The sequence below is a fragment of the Mastomys coucha genome, unplaced genomic scaffold, assembly GCF_008632895.1.
Source record: "Mastomys coucha isolate ucsf_1 unplaced genomic scaffold, UCSF_Mcou_1 pScaffold18, whole genome shotgun sequence".
In the NCBI taxonomy this organism is placed as follows: domain Eukaryota; kingdom Metazoa; phylum Chordata; class Mammalia; order Rodentia; family Muridae; genus Mastomys; species Mastomys coucha.
The window spans coordinates 5,793,978-5,810,544 of record NW_022196900.1 but is presented as its reverse complement, the minus strand read 5'-3'; the positions used below and the strand labels follow the sequence as shown (position 1 = coordinate 5,810,544).

The 16,567-nt window shown below is 36.3% G+C and overlaps 1 protein-coding gene across 4 annotated transcripts in view; it reads right to left on the bottom strand.

The window, feature by feature from the left end:
* The window catches only part of Zcchc7 (zinc finger CCHC-type containing 7), a 191,191-nt gene that overhangs the window by 77,612 nt on the left and 97,012 nt on the right, over nt 1-16,567 (bottom strand). The window lies entirely within an intron of this gene.

The window sequence follows — 16,567 nt, the reverse complement described above, 5'->3', positions numbered from 1 at the left end:
TAATAATAAAAACACCAAATGCACTAAACAAAGAAAGAATTTTAAAAGCAGTAAGGGAAAAAGGCCAACTAACATATAAAGGCAGGCTTATCAGAATTACGCCAGACTTCTCACCAGAGACTATGAAAGCTAGTAGATACTGGGCAGATGTCATACAGACCCTACAAGAACACAAATGCCAGCCCAGACTACAATACCCAACAAAACTCTCAATTACCATAGATGGAGAAAACAAGATATTCCATGACAAAATGAAATTTACACATCATCTTTCCACAAATCCAGCCCTACAAAGGATAATAGATGGAAAACATCAACATAAGGAGCAAAACTACACCCTAGAAGCAAGAAAATAATCTTTCAGTAAATCCACACAAACCTAATTCCACCTCTTACAACAAAAAACAACAGGAAGTATCAATTACTTTTTCTTAATATCTTAATATGAAAATTAATATTACCAACATATCCTAATCGATTGAAATCCAAAAATATGAGGAACTAGAAATTTACTGACTGTCATCCAATGGTCTCTCTAATTTAGTAATTGGGGAAATAGGTCCAATATTATACAATCCATATACACTTTCAGCTTGTTTGTTCGTGACAATGTCTTGCTGTGTACAACATAATGATCTTGAGATCTAGCTTCTTCTATCTCAGCCTCTCTATTAGTAGTATTGTTTATTTCATGTTTTTACACTATACTATGGTTTTCAGAACAGCTTACATATTTTAAAAGTATTTGTATACCCAAAAGAAATGTAGACAATTAAATTGGGAGGGGTTTTGTAAGAGAACAACAAAGAGTAAGACTGAATGCTTTGCTTGACGTTTGTAACTCTTGCATCAACTTACCACAGTAAGAGCCAAGATTTTAAGCTCTACTAAATATAAAACAAACAAACACACTTTATATATTTATGTTAATTTAAGAAAATATTAATAGTGATGTATTATTTTGAAATATACAGTTAATATGTTTGGAGTTATTTAAAATTTATATTGAGAAAAATGTATATATTTTCAGAAAAAAGAAAATAGTATAATAAAATAAATCAAGAGATTATTCTGTATTGCATATAAATCAAGAAATCATTTGACTTCATACATGGCTTCTAAGTACAGAGGAAGTGAAGTATTCAAGTTGTATTGTATAATTAAAAGTCATCACAAAGAGGCTGGAGAGTTAAGAGCACTTGTTGCTCTTGTAGAGGACCCAGGTTTGGTTCCTAGCACCCACATAGTGACTCATAACCATTCATTTCTCCAGGTCCAGAGCACTTGCCAACTTATTCTGAGCTCCACAGACACTAAGCACATATACATGCATACAGGTACAACACTCATACATAAAGTTTAGAAAGAAAGAAACAAGGAAACAAGGAAAGAGAGAGAAACAAAGAAAGAGAAAACAAATCTAAAAATTACATTAAAATTATTAGATGTGAGAAATATTTGCAGGAACAGTAGAAAATTCTTAATTTATCAAAATATGTTATAAAGTATTTGCTATTATTATATAAAATTATGAAACCACAAATTTTGTAGGGTCTAGCATTTTCATTTTGCTAAACTGTATCTCCAAGAAGCTAAATCTTATAGTTTCTTCTCAATGATTAGATCTTGCCCTGCCAAACTCTTCTGTTTTTCCAGGGCCAACTTAAATATCCACATCTTAAAAATTCTGTCCTTGGTTGTACCTCTTGTTACCATTGTTTATTTGAAGTTCCATGGTAAAATTTTAACCACATATGTAAAACCTGTAACCCAGATTTTGAATGCCTCCTTTTGTAAGCATTTGTATTTTTTTTCTCTCTAACCTATAATATCCCCAAGTGAGCTCAGAATAATCTTGAATTAAGGGTTGGTATCTAGCCGGCCACTAAATCTTATCAAATCTGTAACTATCCTAAACAAGTTCCTTGAAACCTCCTATTGGACAGGTCAGTTTAGCTCACATAGAATCTTCATAAATTCAGGGTTAAAACCGACTTCTTAAAGATACGGAGAGGAAGCCTGATCAGATATCCCCCATTACATTCCTATCTGGTCTTTTGTGTCCTTTGAATTCTTCAGAAATTTCAGAATAATTTCCACTAAAAACTGACTACTGTCTAGAACATAAACTATAGGTCTCCAATACTTAAAATTTTAGAAGCAGTCACCATCTTACTGCAAACAAGGTTGTAATCTTTAAACATTTGACTTCTGATACCCCGTACTCTCTGCTTCATGACAATGCTAAGAGATCTTACGGCTTTGCTAACCTAGCACATTTCTGTCCATACTCAAATCCCAACTGACACATACTGCCTCAGACAACTTCATTATTCTCAAAGAATTATCCTTTATTACTCTGATATCTATAGAATTTATGTATGTTCTGATAACATACACTGCATTCTGATCTTAGGTCCCATAAAGATCTACATGCATGTATTTTGTTTCAGGATATTAGAAATAATTTTTCTAAAACTGAGGAAGGAAAGAAACAAACAATAAAATCAAATGTGGGTAACAGAAGCAAATGCCATAGCAGAATGTGTAATCATTAGGATAAAATATAGGAAATCAGGCACAACGGTGCACACCTTCAATCTCAGAACTCGGGTGGTAGAAAACGATGTAAATCTCTTGAGTTCTAGGTCAGCCTATTCTAAAGTAGCGAATTGTTTTGGGGGGGAAAATCGTAGAATGACACCCTGTGCTAGTTAATACAGAGGATTAACTTGGGGAGGGAGGTTCCAAAAAGATTCAATTAGGGAAATCCTAAAATGTTTGGCCACACTGAAAAGAGATTTAAACAAGGAAAAATAAATTTTGAGTTGATTTGGTGATAAGTACATAGAATTCAGATTAAATATACCACCAAAACAAAAACAGACAAAAGAATATCAAGACAAAAACTTGGCGAGTAAGAAAGTAGGAATATTACAGGAGAGAAGAAAATCATGATCCAGCTACTCTATATCACATGTACCGCCTGAAGTACATCAACGCTGGCTACGGCTCAGACTAAAGTTACAATATAATCATATAGCAAGGAAGCAACCAGTGTCTGCAGGTAGTGAGAGCAGAGGAAGATAGGAAAACTTGACACCTTACACTTTGGAATTTTTACTTGTGAAAATGAAAGGACAAATGCTAACAAAACCATAATAAAGTTTTTAAAATGTTAGGAGGGTCCTATGAAGCAGGACTAGGCAAAGTTCTATCTGTGGCATGGAGAAGTAAACTGGTTGGCTTCTACATAGCAGGTGAGGAAAACAGAAGACTCAGTTGTTCAAAGCAACTCAAGATTCAAACCATGAGATTACTGAACTGTTTTCTGGATATTCCTACTCTACAAGAGTATATATACTCTTTTATCTTCTATAACAGATGACCAAAACTCCAACTACAGATCCTTGCAGAGTGAATGTTTGCAAGGCTTGTGATGTAAGCAAATATTAAAGTAAACTACCCTCCTTGCCTTTCTTAAACCTCCAATTAAGAGCTCTATGAACCTGTCCCTTGAACTCCAAGTCATTTTTACTTTCCCAAAAAACTTCTGAGTAGGAATTAACATATTCATGCACAAAAAATACTGGGTTACTGAACTTTATACTTCCATTTCATCATACAGAATATTTTAAAAGTATATTGAAGTTTTGAGATTTAGTAAGTCTCTTCTTAAATTTAATTTGTTGTTTTGAGACAGAGTCTCATGTAGTCCAGGCTGGCCTGGAAATTATGTAGTTGAGGTTGGCCTTGAATACTTGATATTCCTGCCTTGGCCTTCTGAGTTTTAGGATTTCAAAAGTCTAACACCATAACCAGTTTTTTGTTTATGTTTTTTAAAAAATAGTTTCATCCAGAAAGGGTTTTTTTTGGGGGGGGGGGAGGCTGGGGGATGGGAAGGAGTGTTGAGGGTTAGAATGTGGAGCAATAATGAGAATAATAACTATTTCTAGTAAGAACTGATAAAATTGTCTTGATTTTGGCAAAGAGCCAACAGGCTTAATCACCACTACTTTTGCCAACACAGTAAGAAGGCTAATAACTTTTATTATCATTGTGAAAGTATATTTGAACTTGAAGAAACAGACTCAAGACTACCTAAGGTTCTCAGACTAAACTCTGAAGCTCACTACTTTAGGCTGCTGACTAGTCTAAGAAGACATAAAGTGGACCCATATTTGCTATGTGTTTTTGACAATTTGGAAAGAAATGCAAAGACCCCAAACTATGATAGTTTCTAAAAATTTTGGTGATTTATCAACCTGAAAGGAATGTTGTACAGGTGTTTGCAAGTTTTGCTGTAAAAAGTCTAGTCTATTATTGATATCTGATTACAGTATCCTCATATAAATGATGAAAACATTGCTTCTTTAAGAAAACGACAAGCCTTATTAGAGACTCACTTCTGGGTGGCCAGAGAGATGGCTCAGTTGTTAAGAGTACATATTGTTCTTGCAGAAGACCGGGATTCTATTCCCAACACCTTTATCTGGCAGCTCAACACTGCCTGTAACTCCAGCTCCAGGGAATCTGATGGCTTGACTTCCTCCTCCTCCACACACAGGCACACACACACACAGACACAGACACACACAAAGACACACAGACACACACACAGACACACACACAGACAGACACAGACACACACACACAGACACAGACATAGACACAGACATACACACACAGACACACACACACACAGACACACACACACAGACACAGACACACAGACACATACATAGACACAGACACAGACACAGACACACAGACACAGACACACAGACACAGACACACAGACACAGACACACACACAGTCACAGACACACAGACACAGACACACACACAGACACAGACACACACACACAGACACACACACAGACACACACACAGTCACATACATAGACACAGACACATACATAGACACAGACACAGACACACACACAGTCACACACACAGTCACAGACACACAGACACAGACACACACAGACACAGACACACAGACACAGACACACAGACACACACACACACACACACACACACAAACACACACTCTGATGGTTTTTAAAAAGTCACCCATGGGGCTGGAGAGATGGCTCAGTGGTTAAGAGCACTAGGTGTTCAACCATGTGACACAGGTTCTATTTCCAGCCTCCACATAGTGATTAGCAACCCTTTGTGACACTAGTTCCCAGGAATCTGATACCTACCCATGGCCTCCTCAGGCATGAGGCATTCATGTAGTGCACAAATATTTATGTAGGCAAAACACTCATTAATATAGGGACAAAATAAAATTTAATTTGAAAAATCACTGCTAGAGTTGATAACCAATATCTGTTGGAAGGAAATACATTTTATATGGAGGAAAAGAAGGGTAAGAGAATAGTGATATTCATGAATTTAGAGATTTAAGAAGCTCTTAAGACAACTCACTTTACCTACCACTATTAAGAATACGGTTGACCAGGGGTTTGTTCTTCTTGTTTTTGTTTGTTTGTTTTTTGGAGGGGAAACTGGGAAAGGAGAAATCATATGACATGTAAATAAAGAAAATATCTAATTAAAAAAAAAAGAATACGGTTGACAACTAGATGATAAGACCCTACTGCTGAAGATAACACATACCTTTTTTTTTTGTTTGTTTGTTTTTTTGAGACAGGGTTTCTCTGTGTAGGCCTGGCTGTTCTGGAACTCACTCTGTAGACCAGACTGGCCTTGAACTTAGAAATCCACCTGCCCCTTCCTCCCAAGTGCTGGGATTAAAGGCTTGTGCCACCACTGCCCAGCGATACCACATACTTTTGTTTCAGTATACAGAGAAATCAAGCTGGAACTAACTGGGAAACTTCCTCTCTGCTGGCTTTCAGTAATAGGTACTGTGCTAAAAGTAATAGGTGCTATGCAGGCTACTAGAGGAGAAGACATAAATGATCTTACTCAGTGCTGGACTGTGAGTACTATACCACCAACCAGCCTGGCATATTGATATGGGAGTGGCATAACACTTAAGGAAATAACCAACTGCTTTCTGAATGGATTGAGGTCTGCTCCACAGGAAGAAATTGATGCCTGGTCCTGTAAACTTGATCAAAGGTCCATAGTAGGGAAATTCACAGCCCTAGAGGAAAATCTAATATTGATGTTTTGCTAAATGGTCATTGTCAAACAGCTTTTTATATAGATCTTTGTTGTTCTCAACTTTTGTTAGAGAAACCTCTATTTGCAGGGAGTAAGAGTTAATACAGAGACTCATAATTGGTCATAAGTGACTGAAAATAAATGACTTTGAGCCCTCTGAGTGTTCTAAACAGAACATCTAAATCAACCTGCCCAAGACAGTCTAGAAGTGGAGATAGAAAAAATGTAAGAGCCAAAGACAGGGAGGAATGCTGTGAAGTGCTACCTTTTGGATATAACATGGCTACTGTACTCATGAACTCAAACCAGCTGTCCTTACAAGCCTTACCTAAGCTCAAGCTAGTTAAAAGTCCAGTATGGATGAAGGAGGTCCTCACATGCCTCACTCCTGGTTTTGCTACTGACAACTAGTGGCTGCTGTGAAAAGGAGAGACATTATTTTTTGGGAATGATCTGACCTTTATTAACTTTCCCAAGTTTCAATGGCTCTGCTAGAAGTATAAAAGAAAGTAGAGTGGATATAATCAAAACCCATAATAAACATATATGAAATTATCAAAGAAAAAATATAATGTTTTTATTCTTTGATATAAACTATGTGGCTGACAAAGAAGTTGATGTCTTTATTTTTATATTATTTAGATTCCAGACCAACCATGTGTCATTTAAAGCAGTTTTAATAAAACTAATTAAGACAAAGTGCTAAAACCACATAAATGGATGGACTCCTAGAACAGGGTACTATCATGCTTATCTATCATTACCTATTCAGCTACTTATACTTTCCCCAAAGTAACTGGTTACAAATGACTAATGCTGGCAAATATAAAAATACACACATATCTGCAGGATTGCTCTACAACAGTTATAAGACATTAACAGTGATTTTTATTTGATCTGTATCACTTATTATTTGAACCATTGTTTTTATGTCCATACATAATTTAATTTTTTGAAATATTTAACATATCTTAATTTCATGTATGTACTATTTCTAGAAATAGGTAGGCGTATTTTATGCTTTTATAAATAGTTAATAAACCCCATGTTTTTGGCTGCTTTACTGTCCTTGTATTTTATAAACTGAAACTCTGTAGTCAAGATCACTCCTCACATAATTTTTTTTTACTTCTATAAAAGTTTTATTATACATAAAAGCTGTCTGATCATTGCCTACTAACAATAGTCAGAATTGAAACAGCTGTTATAAATCGTTTACTAGAGCAGTTGCAAATTCTCCAGAGGCCAGAAAAGTAAAGTAAATTCTTGAAGTGTACTGGTTCAGTATAATAGGGAGAGAAAGGGACTAAAAGAAAGGTTACTCTAAAGATGACCAAGTCCTTGAATTATCATATCACTATGGAACAGGCCACATTACAGAGATAGGACTGAGGTCTGAGGATATAGACAGACTTGCCCAAAATGAAAAGATTCTGTGGTCTTTATCAGAACTAAACAATAAGCTGCAGGGTCTACTCAAGATAAAATGGGGGCTCTGTTCAATACTTATTTGGAATTCAGTATGGTGCCAGCAAAGCATTACATGAAGCTGAATCCTGTGTACTTCACATCGTGGTTTTGAAAAATAACTGATATTCTGGAGCTGGAAAGATGATTCACTGGTTAAGAGCACTTATTCCTGCAAAGATCTAGAGTTTGGCTTCCAGCACCCACACAGTGGCTTACAACCATTTGTAACTTCCAGCTCCAGGGAATTGATGCCTTCTTCTGACCTCCACCAGCCCCAAGCGTGCACATGACACACACAGTCAAAACAAAATATAAAAATAAATTAATCTAAATATCTTTGAAATATAATTGATAGTTATAAGAAAGAGCCTGAGCTTTCTAATTTTTTTAGGTAAGTATTAAACCAAGAAGGTTTTTTTTGCACATTAAAAATAAATTTATATTTAGGTTTAACTTAGGTTAAACATAACTGTCTCCTCAAGCATTAATCTCCTTATGATAAAAATATTTTGAGACCCTTTCTTCTGGCTTTCTGAGAAAGACAGCACACAATATTGCATGTGGTTAACTGCACACTTAACCACATTTTAGAATTTCCTATTTCTTTGTAACTCAGAAATAATACGATAACTTCCCATTCACAAATTTTCTCCAAGCCAATAAATAACACAATAATGAACATCACCATGCTTGTTCCAAATTTCATGAGATTTATTCTATTTTATTTTATATTGGTGACAAAGTCTTTTTTTCTTAACTATGTAAGCCAATTCTTAAAATTATCTTAAGCCAAAATTATATACTTAGCAAGCATTTGAGTCCCTGATATAGATCAGTCAGCATGACTATTGTTACTGAAGACATTTTGCCAGTACTGGAATGATGGTTTTCATTTTAACAAATAAGTTGTAACTATTCTGGTTGAACTTTCTTACTACAAGTTCCAAATACTTAAGATACAGAGATAGATTTGGCACTATTATTAATAAGTTCTGCCATAAGACTCCAATTACTAATATCCCATTAACAGTCATATATTATGATTACAGAAAAAGGGAATTAAACAAAGAAAGGCTTTGTGCTTCACATTTTAGTAAAACTCAATCAGCAAGATCTAAATTAGGTTTCTGGTTCCTGGATTCTAATTTAAAGCTAGCAGGAGCCAAGACTACACTTAAAATATATATATAAAGGTGGAAGAACTAACTCCTAAAAGTTGGCCTAGGACCCCAACACGGTACTGCGGAATTCAAGTACCCACATATTCTCTCTCCCTCTGTCTCTCTCACATACACAAAACATGCTATATATGTATGTATGTATATATAATATTTAACACATAGAGTGTGTTTATATTATATGAGGGAGAGAGAATAAAATGGCTTAATTAAAAAAAAAACAGACTACCAGTAAAGTTAGTTTAAAGCTATTTTCAAGGAAATATATTTTTGTCTATGAGTTTTAAAGACAGTTTTGTTTTTAATCTTTGTTGAAGTGCCAACAAATATTTTATGTTTCCTTTCATATTTATGCTACCTGTGAAGTTTCAAAGATCAGAGCTGATAGGGAGTCTAAGCTGAAATTTAATATAACGTTTTTATGCCTACCATCCTGGTCCTACATCACAGAGTCAATATAAGTGAAAATACATGACATATATATTTAAAACTGCTTTTCTACTATAATTTTAAGCCATTTACCATGTGTTCAGTTAAATATCTGGCATGAGCACAAAGATAAAAAGGCAAGCTGTGATAGCGGCACACGCCTTTAATCCCAGTATCTGAGGCAGAGGCAGACAAATCTCCACTTTCAAGGCCAGCATGATCTACATTATGAGTTTCAGGACAGCAAGGTTTATATAGTGATGAGACTCTGTCTTAAAAAACAACAACAACAACAAAGCAAAAGGCAATTGACAATTCAAAATTAAGAGCCATAAACTACTACAGTATTGATCTCTTTGATTTACCAAGGCTCACTAGTATAGTAATTCAATTAAAATTTGCTTTGACAGTCCCATATCTATTTATAAATCCTGCACTTTGCCCACAATCTTTTAAGAAGTCATACTTTAATTCTCTTTGAGAAAGAACCTATGATAAAGAATAGCATAACTTAGCTATTTTTTACTTGTTTTCTAGGAAATAAGAAATCACCATCTCTTGTCATTTTTACTAGCATAAAGGGTTAATTTTTCCAATGAAGACCTCTGTCATCATGTCAGCAGACCTCTTTGTAATTGTGGACATTTAGAAGCTTGTGCTAAACATCACCAATTCCCTCTCTCCCTCTCTCTCTCTCTCTTTCTCTCTCTCTCTCTCTCTCTCTCTCTCTCTTTCTCTCTGCGATGCGCTCACATGTAGTGCTTTTATCTTTATGTCAACGGTTATGAATTGCCTTAAACATAAAAATTAATTTATATTTTAACATGGAGAAAAGCTAAGTTGCTTATTTTAATGAGTTTGTCCCCCATGCTTCTTAGAGTATGAAATTATTGGTGGTATGCTACAGTATCCTGTTGTCTTCACCCAATGTCTTACTTGCTAGTTGGCAACAGGTATAAGCATAAAGTTAACTATGTTGAGTTGACTGCTAATCTAATTTAAAGCTAATCTTTGCAAGTCTATTGTTACTTTACCTTAAATCTCAGTTATACTTCAAATTTCACATTTATACTATCTTGAAACCTCTTTGCATTTTCTTCTAGTGACTGTAGGAGAATGCTGAGTTTACATTTTGTATGTGACCACAAATAATTTCTTGAAATACAGAAATAGGAGAAAGGCTAAAATTAAAGAATTCTAAAACTGGTTATTAAAATCATATTTAGTATATTAAGAATAATAACTGTTATGCTAACTAACTTGAACTCGCTTAGCATGTACATTTTTACTTTTACTTTGGGTAAAAACTAAAGACAGATTTCCTAAAAGTATGAAATTTCTTGACCCAATCTTTCACTGTGTTACATACTATTTTCAGATAATCAGCACTGTAATCTTTTATAACCTATAATTATAGGAAAACATCAAACTATTCAAGTTGATATACACTGGTGAAGCTCAGAACAATTTCAGAAATTCATCTTCAAGCTCTTCTAACATGAATTTCATTTTCATAAACCTAAAAATCATAATTTGGTGTTGCTTATAAAACCTACAATAAATATATTATTAAATAGTTATTTTCTCTCACCAGCAAGTTTTAAATTATTAATTGTAAAAATATCTAGTTTTTAATGTGTTTTTAAAAAGGTAGAGCAAGAACAAAAGGAAGAAAACTGGACAAAAATTAAATTAAAAACACTAATATAAGCTAATACTGCTTACATGTGAACATCAAGATGCCAAGGGACCCAATACAATCCTCAGTCTAACATTTTCAATGGCACAGCCTAGTGATCACACGATACTGGTGATACTCTCTAGTTACCCCTGGCAACCTTTCTCAACTGTAACGATGCTACCCTACAATAGATTTCACTGGGCAGCTTTCTCTTCACTTAGCTGAATGCTCTGGGACCATCTGCGTCGGCAAGCATAAAAGGCCAGCCTGCCTGTGGGCCCGTCACTCTGAACACCACCTCTCTGACCCTGATTAAATACAACTTTCAATCCTTTTTGTCCTCCCTGTTGACTTCTCCTATTAAGGGAGCCCTTTGACAAAGAAAGCGGAAGAGTGGACTAACTGCCCCCAAGAAAGGTGATGTCTGATACTGCTCAACACAAGGATTAGCAAGCCAATACATAACAAAAGCAAGTTTGGGGGGAGGGGAGAAGTAAAGAAAAAAAATGGTTTTAGCTAGAGCTTTGACTAATTCAGTAGGTACACAATTCAACAAATAGCCATACAAGAGGCCTTCTTTGAGAGAAATAACTATAGCAGAACAACAATTTGGAGAGATACTTTTCAGTATCTTGACATAAAGCCATGACATTAACAAAAACACACCAGATAGTTATTTTTTAGTTAATTTTTAAATTAATAAATGAACAAAAGATGGGTGTAAAAATCAGAAACAAAAATAACTAGAAAGCAATCATAATTGTAAACTACTTTGTCATTAGAATACAAGACAGGTAACATATAAATAAACTAAACTAATAGTTGAGTACTGAAGTATTAAAATAAAGCTGTGAAAAATACCAACATTATAATCATTTTTATAACTCACGACATAATAGCTTATAAAAACTTGAATTTTAAAAGACAGGTTTACAGGCTTAACTGTTTCTGACATAAAGAACTTATTCAACTATGTCTACTCAGGCAGCTTGTTCAAAATGGCCTGAGCCTTCCCATCGGGGCAACAGTCAGAATCACTACCTGCAATAATCCACCACTTTTTAAGTAACACAGTATCATGCTCCCATTTCAGGCCAGTTAATAAATGAAAGTTTTGGTCGGTTACAAAACAAGTCAATAGCCAGGCGGTGGTAGCACACGCCTTTAATCCCAGCACTTGGGAGGCAGAGGCAGGAGAATTTCTGAGTTCGAGGCCAGCCTGGTCTATAAAGTGAGTTCCAGGATAGCCAGGGCTACATAGAGAAACCCTGTCTCAAAAAAACCCAAACCAAACCAAAACAAGTCAATAACACAGCCTGAAACATTAATTAAGAATACCCTAAAAAGCAAATAATAACTAGCACCTACATAAGACCAGGATCTACTCACATCTACTTAAAATCTACCTCATAGGACACAAAGGGTAGCTCAGAGGTAGTAGCTCCATGGTAGAGTGTATGCAAAGTCCTAGAACTGAGCCAGCAGCTGGAAACAGGATCTAGGCTGAAGTGGCTCATAGCTTAAGAGCATGGATTGGCCGGGCAGTGATGGCATAGGCCTTTAATCCCAGCACTTGGGAGGCAGAGGGAGGTGGATTTCTGAGTTTGAGGTCAGCCTGGTCTACAGAATGAGTTCCAGGGCAGCCAGGGCTACACAGAGAAACCCTGTCTCAAAAAGCAAAACAAAAAACAACAAAAAACAAAACAAAAAGAGCACAGGTTGCTCTTGCAGAGGACTTTGGTTTGATTCACAGCACCCACCTGGCAGCCTACAACCATATGTAATTCTAGTCCCAGGGAATCTGGTGCCCTCTTCTGACCTCTATGGATACCAGGCATGCATGTAGTACACATACATACATGCAAGCTATAAATATTCACACATAAAATAATGTAAAAAACACCAAACTTTTACAGTAAAATTTGACTATTCTTGCTTCAAAGAATGAATGGCTAACAAGCTTAGAAAATCAGGTGAACAAGGGCAGAAGAGGAGGCGTCTAGGATGCAGAAGTGTTAAACCTGGGAAAATATTAGATAAGCCAGACAAGGAGGCCACATGTATGAAGAAATTATTATAAGCTATATTATAATAGATTATGTTAGCTTATTACATTATAAACAATATGTTATATATAATATAGAAACTATAATGAGGCCCACATTAGATTCTTTCACAGAACTAAACTTCTGAAACAATAAACAAGAATTTTAAAGTGAAGAAATCTGGCTAGTAAGAGTAAGTAATCTTAGCAATGATGCTTTACTGGAATACAATCAGAATCCACCTATTTGCATCCAAAGCCTGTGTTTACTATAATACTATGTTGCTTCTTCAGGAGTTAAGTGACAGATTATTTCTCCACTGCCAGTGAAATGAGCCAATTTAAATTAGATTAGATTATACTAAAGGCAGGTAATTGCCTTTATTGGAAAGCTACTCTCAGGTGAGCAAGCTTACTACCCCTAAAGACCAAGGCCAGGGAAGTAGCCACGGGGAAGTGGGGGAGTATAAGGGAGGGAGAGAGAAAGAAAGGAGGAGGTATGTATGAGGAGAGAGACTAGGAGAAGAGGAGAGAGGCCAAAAACATCTAGATTATATGAGGGAAGGGCCTTTGGGGGAAGGGGAGCTCAGACCAGGCTGGGCTGGAAAATTCAGCATTGGGGGCAGGGTATCCCAGGTATCCCTGTTGAGGGATATTGGGAGAACCTATAGGCCAGGTCTGCTTTGGTATGTAAAATATGTACCTCAGTCCCTTGTCCCAGGGTCAAAGCAAACTTTAAGTAGGAAGAGGATGGAGCCTCTTTCCCTCAGAAGACACACAAGTTGGCCTATGTCCCTATTTTAAGAAAGCTTGGAATGCGTACTTAATCCTGTGTATTACAATTTAAGGTAAGAAAATGTTCAACTCTTTAGAAAGCCGATGAACAGAGAAACACTTCTGTGTGGCTAGTAATGACTCGTTACTGTTAGATTTCCTGACATTTGAACTAGTATATTACATTTTTGATTTAGATGTACAGAAAGATCAGAGCTATACTGTAAAGCAACATCAGATAAATATTGCAAGGCTACCATTTCTCCCTCAGCTGTCTCTGTAGATCTCACAACTGATATCCCTTATATAAAGTCACCACAATCAACAGGACCTTAGCCTTCTACTCCTACATTAGCTGAAAGACACAGGGATAGTTCTTTTCTCCCAATGAGCTACCCTTCTTAGCAAAACACATCAGGGTGATTTTAAGTATGGGGCAGAAGCCTCATAGGTGAACATCTACATCAAATTACATCTACTGAACCAGCAATAAAAACTCACTGCCCTCTTTCCTCATCACCATCACTTAGTTCTTTCTTAACACAAGCTTTCATGTGCCATAGGACTTCCCTTGGAAAGAAAGATGAACACAGGGCTCTCTTGTCGGAGATAAATAGTAAAAGTCATGATCATAAGAAGGCAAAAACTTTCAGTGAAGTGAAACAAATGGAAGGAGGACATTTCATAGAACTTGAAAACAGTACAAAATTTAGGTAAGCAGAAAAAGAAACAGGGAGATGATCTGTATTACAGTGCTCACCGTGTCAGAGTGAGAGCTTGTTTTAGGAAATAATAAACCACTGAAGAAGGGTTTAGAGCAGGGGAAATATAACCAAGCACTATTTAACACATTAACTTAGCCAAGGACAGAAGCATAGTATAAATAGCAGGCTCAATTTTTATAAAATTTTCTCAAACACTTTTAATACAGTTTTCTTTTGGAAATTCCAGCCTAAACATTCAGATATACTCCAGCTAAAAACTAAAATGGCTCCATATGTATACGAACCTAAAATAGCTTGAACTCAAAAGAGTAACATAATAACTTTGTCATAATACTAAGTCTGACAATTTTTTAAAGATAAAAGGAATAAAAGAAAGCAAAAAAGAAAAGGAAGACTTCTGTCTCTCCCAACATACAGTTAAAATAAAAAGGTACAGAGAATTGGAACTTTGATAGAAAAAGACAATGAAGGAGTGAAAAAGTGAGACCTAAGAGAAAAGACAATAATGAAGACTACTGGCAGACCCTAAATAAGCCAAAGAAGGTAACTACAAGCAAATAACTAAAATAAAGTTACAAACAACATCTGCAGTAAGAATGTTATGAATGGTATAAGTCATTACTAGTCTGAGTAATGGCAGACGCTTTACAAAGAATAACCAGTTAAGTTGAACTTGAAGGTTGGCTGAGTTCCTCCAGGTGAGATGAGATAAAGTATCACAGGCAGGCATGTATGAGCAACAGCAAACTCGGTAAAGTTTGCCACTTACTTGATATGCAGCTGCAATTTAGCTGATTACAGCAGGTAATCATAATCTCTTACTAGGGTTATGTTATGCCTGCCAATTCTGACATGATGTCTAGATAGAGTCACTTGAAAGCAACTGCAATGTCTAGCTAGGCATGCCACAGATCCAGGATCAGCTTGCTTGCTTCCTTCCTTCCATCTAATATTCTCTCCAGGAAGCTTCTGAGCACTAAGCACAAAGAATTATTTGTGATATTATTTATAATTTGAATAAGATTTATCCATGATATTATTTGAATTTGAAAATTCAAATTATTTTAACTTGTACACAGATTATACATCTAGAAACTGGGTAATGTAATAGGAAAACCACAAAATCTTAAATAAGTGGCTCCCCCTTCCAAATTTATTCCTTCAAACTTGAAATTCGAATAATAGTCATCCTGACTGTCCCTCAGAGACACTGGGGCTTCTGTGTTAAGTGAAAGTATCTAAACTCAAAGCACTATGAACATTTTAATGCAATTTCTGCTGGCTTATATACACACAGCAGTGAAAACAAATTCTAAGAGACATATCACTGGAGGAAAGGAAACAACGGCAGCCCAACTCCACCGGCCTTCAGGGTTAGGACTCACTGTCAAGTCAAGTGGTGAGGAGACCAGCAGATACCCTGTGCTTCTAACTTCACTGTGCTAGAACTGGGACCATCCTAACACTCTTGCTAACTGTCATTTTAGAGATCATTCTCAGAAGAGGATGGCTTGCGTGTACTGATTACTGTACCTAGAATACAATCAGCCCTAGAGTGGAGTAGTGTTAAACAAAGTTTGGGTAGGAAGGAGCTTGGTGGGAGTGCACTTGTCTAGCAAATGTGAGGTCTTAGGTTCAAGCACTGGCATAGGACAGGGCTAATGTGTACATAGGATTCTTCACTGTAGCTCACACAGCTTTCAGTGAAACGTTTGGACTTTCTGTTATAAATCTTCTCCCACTAACTATCTCTCTACCCTGGTCTACCATCACAATTTTCATCTGAAACTCACAAGCAAGCAAGGCTTCCGGACAGTTAACTGATGAGATCACTAATTATCTTGGTAGAAAACAGCAATCTACAATGCCTGCTTGGAGTGAAGACCTAAGAACTAACAGAATCTAGAGAATATGGGGGGTAAAATGCTGATTAGAGGGGATATAGTTCTGTTGGCTGAAAGATACTTTTGTTTTTTTAGTCAGTTTAAGACTACTAAGTTAGCCGGGCAGTGGTGGTGCACACCTTTAATCCCAGCACTTGGGAGGCAGAGGCAGGCAGATTTCTTAGTTCAAGGCCAGCCTGGTCTACAGAATGAGTTCCAGGACAGCCAGGACTACACAAAGA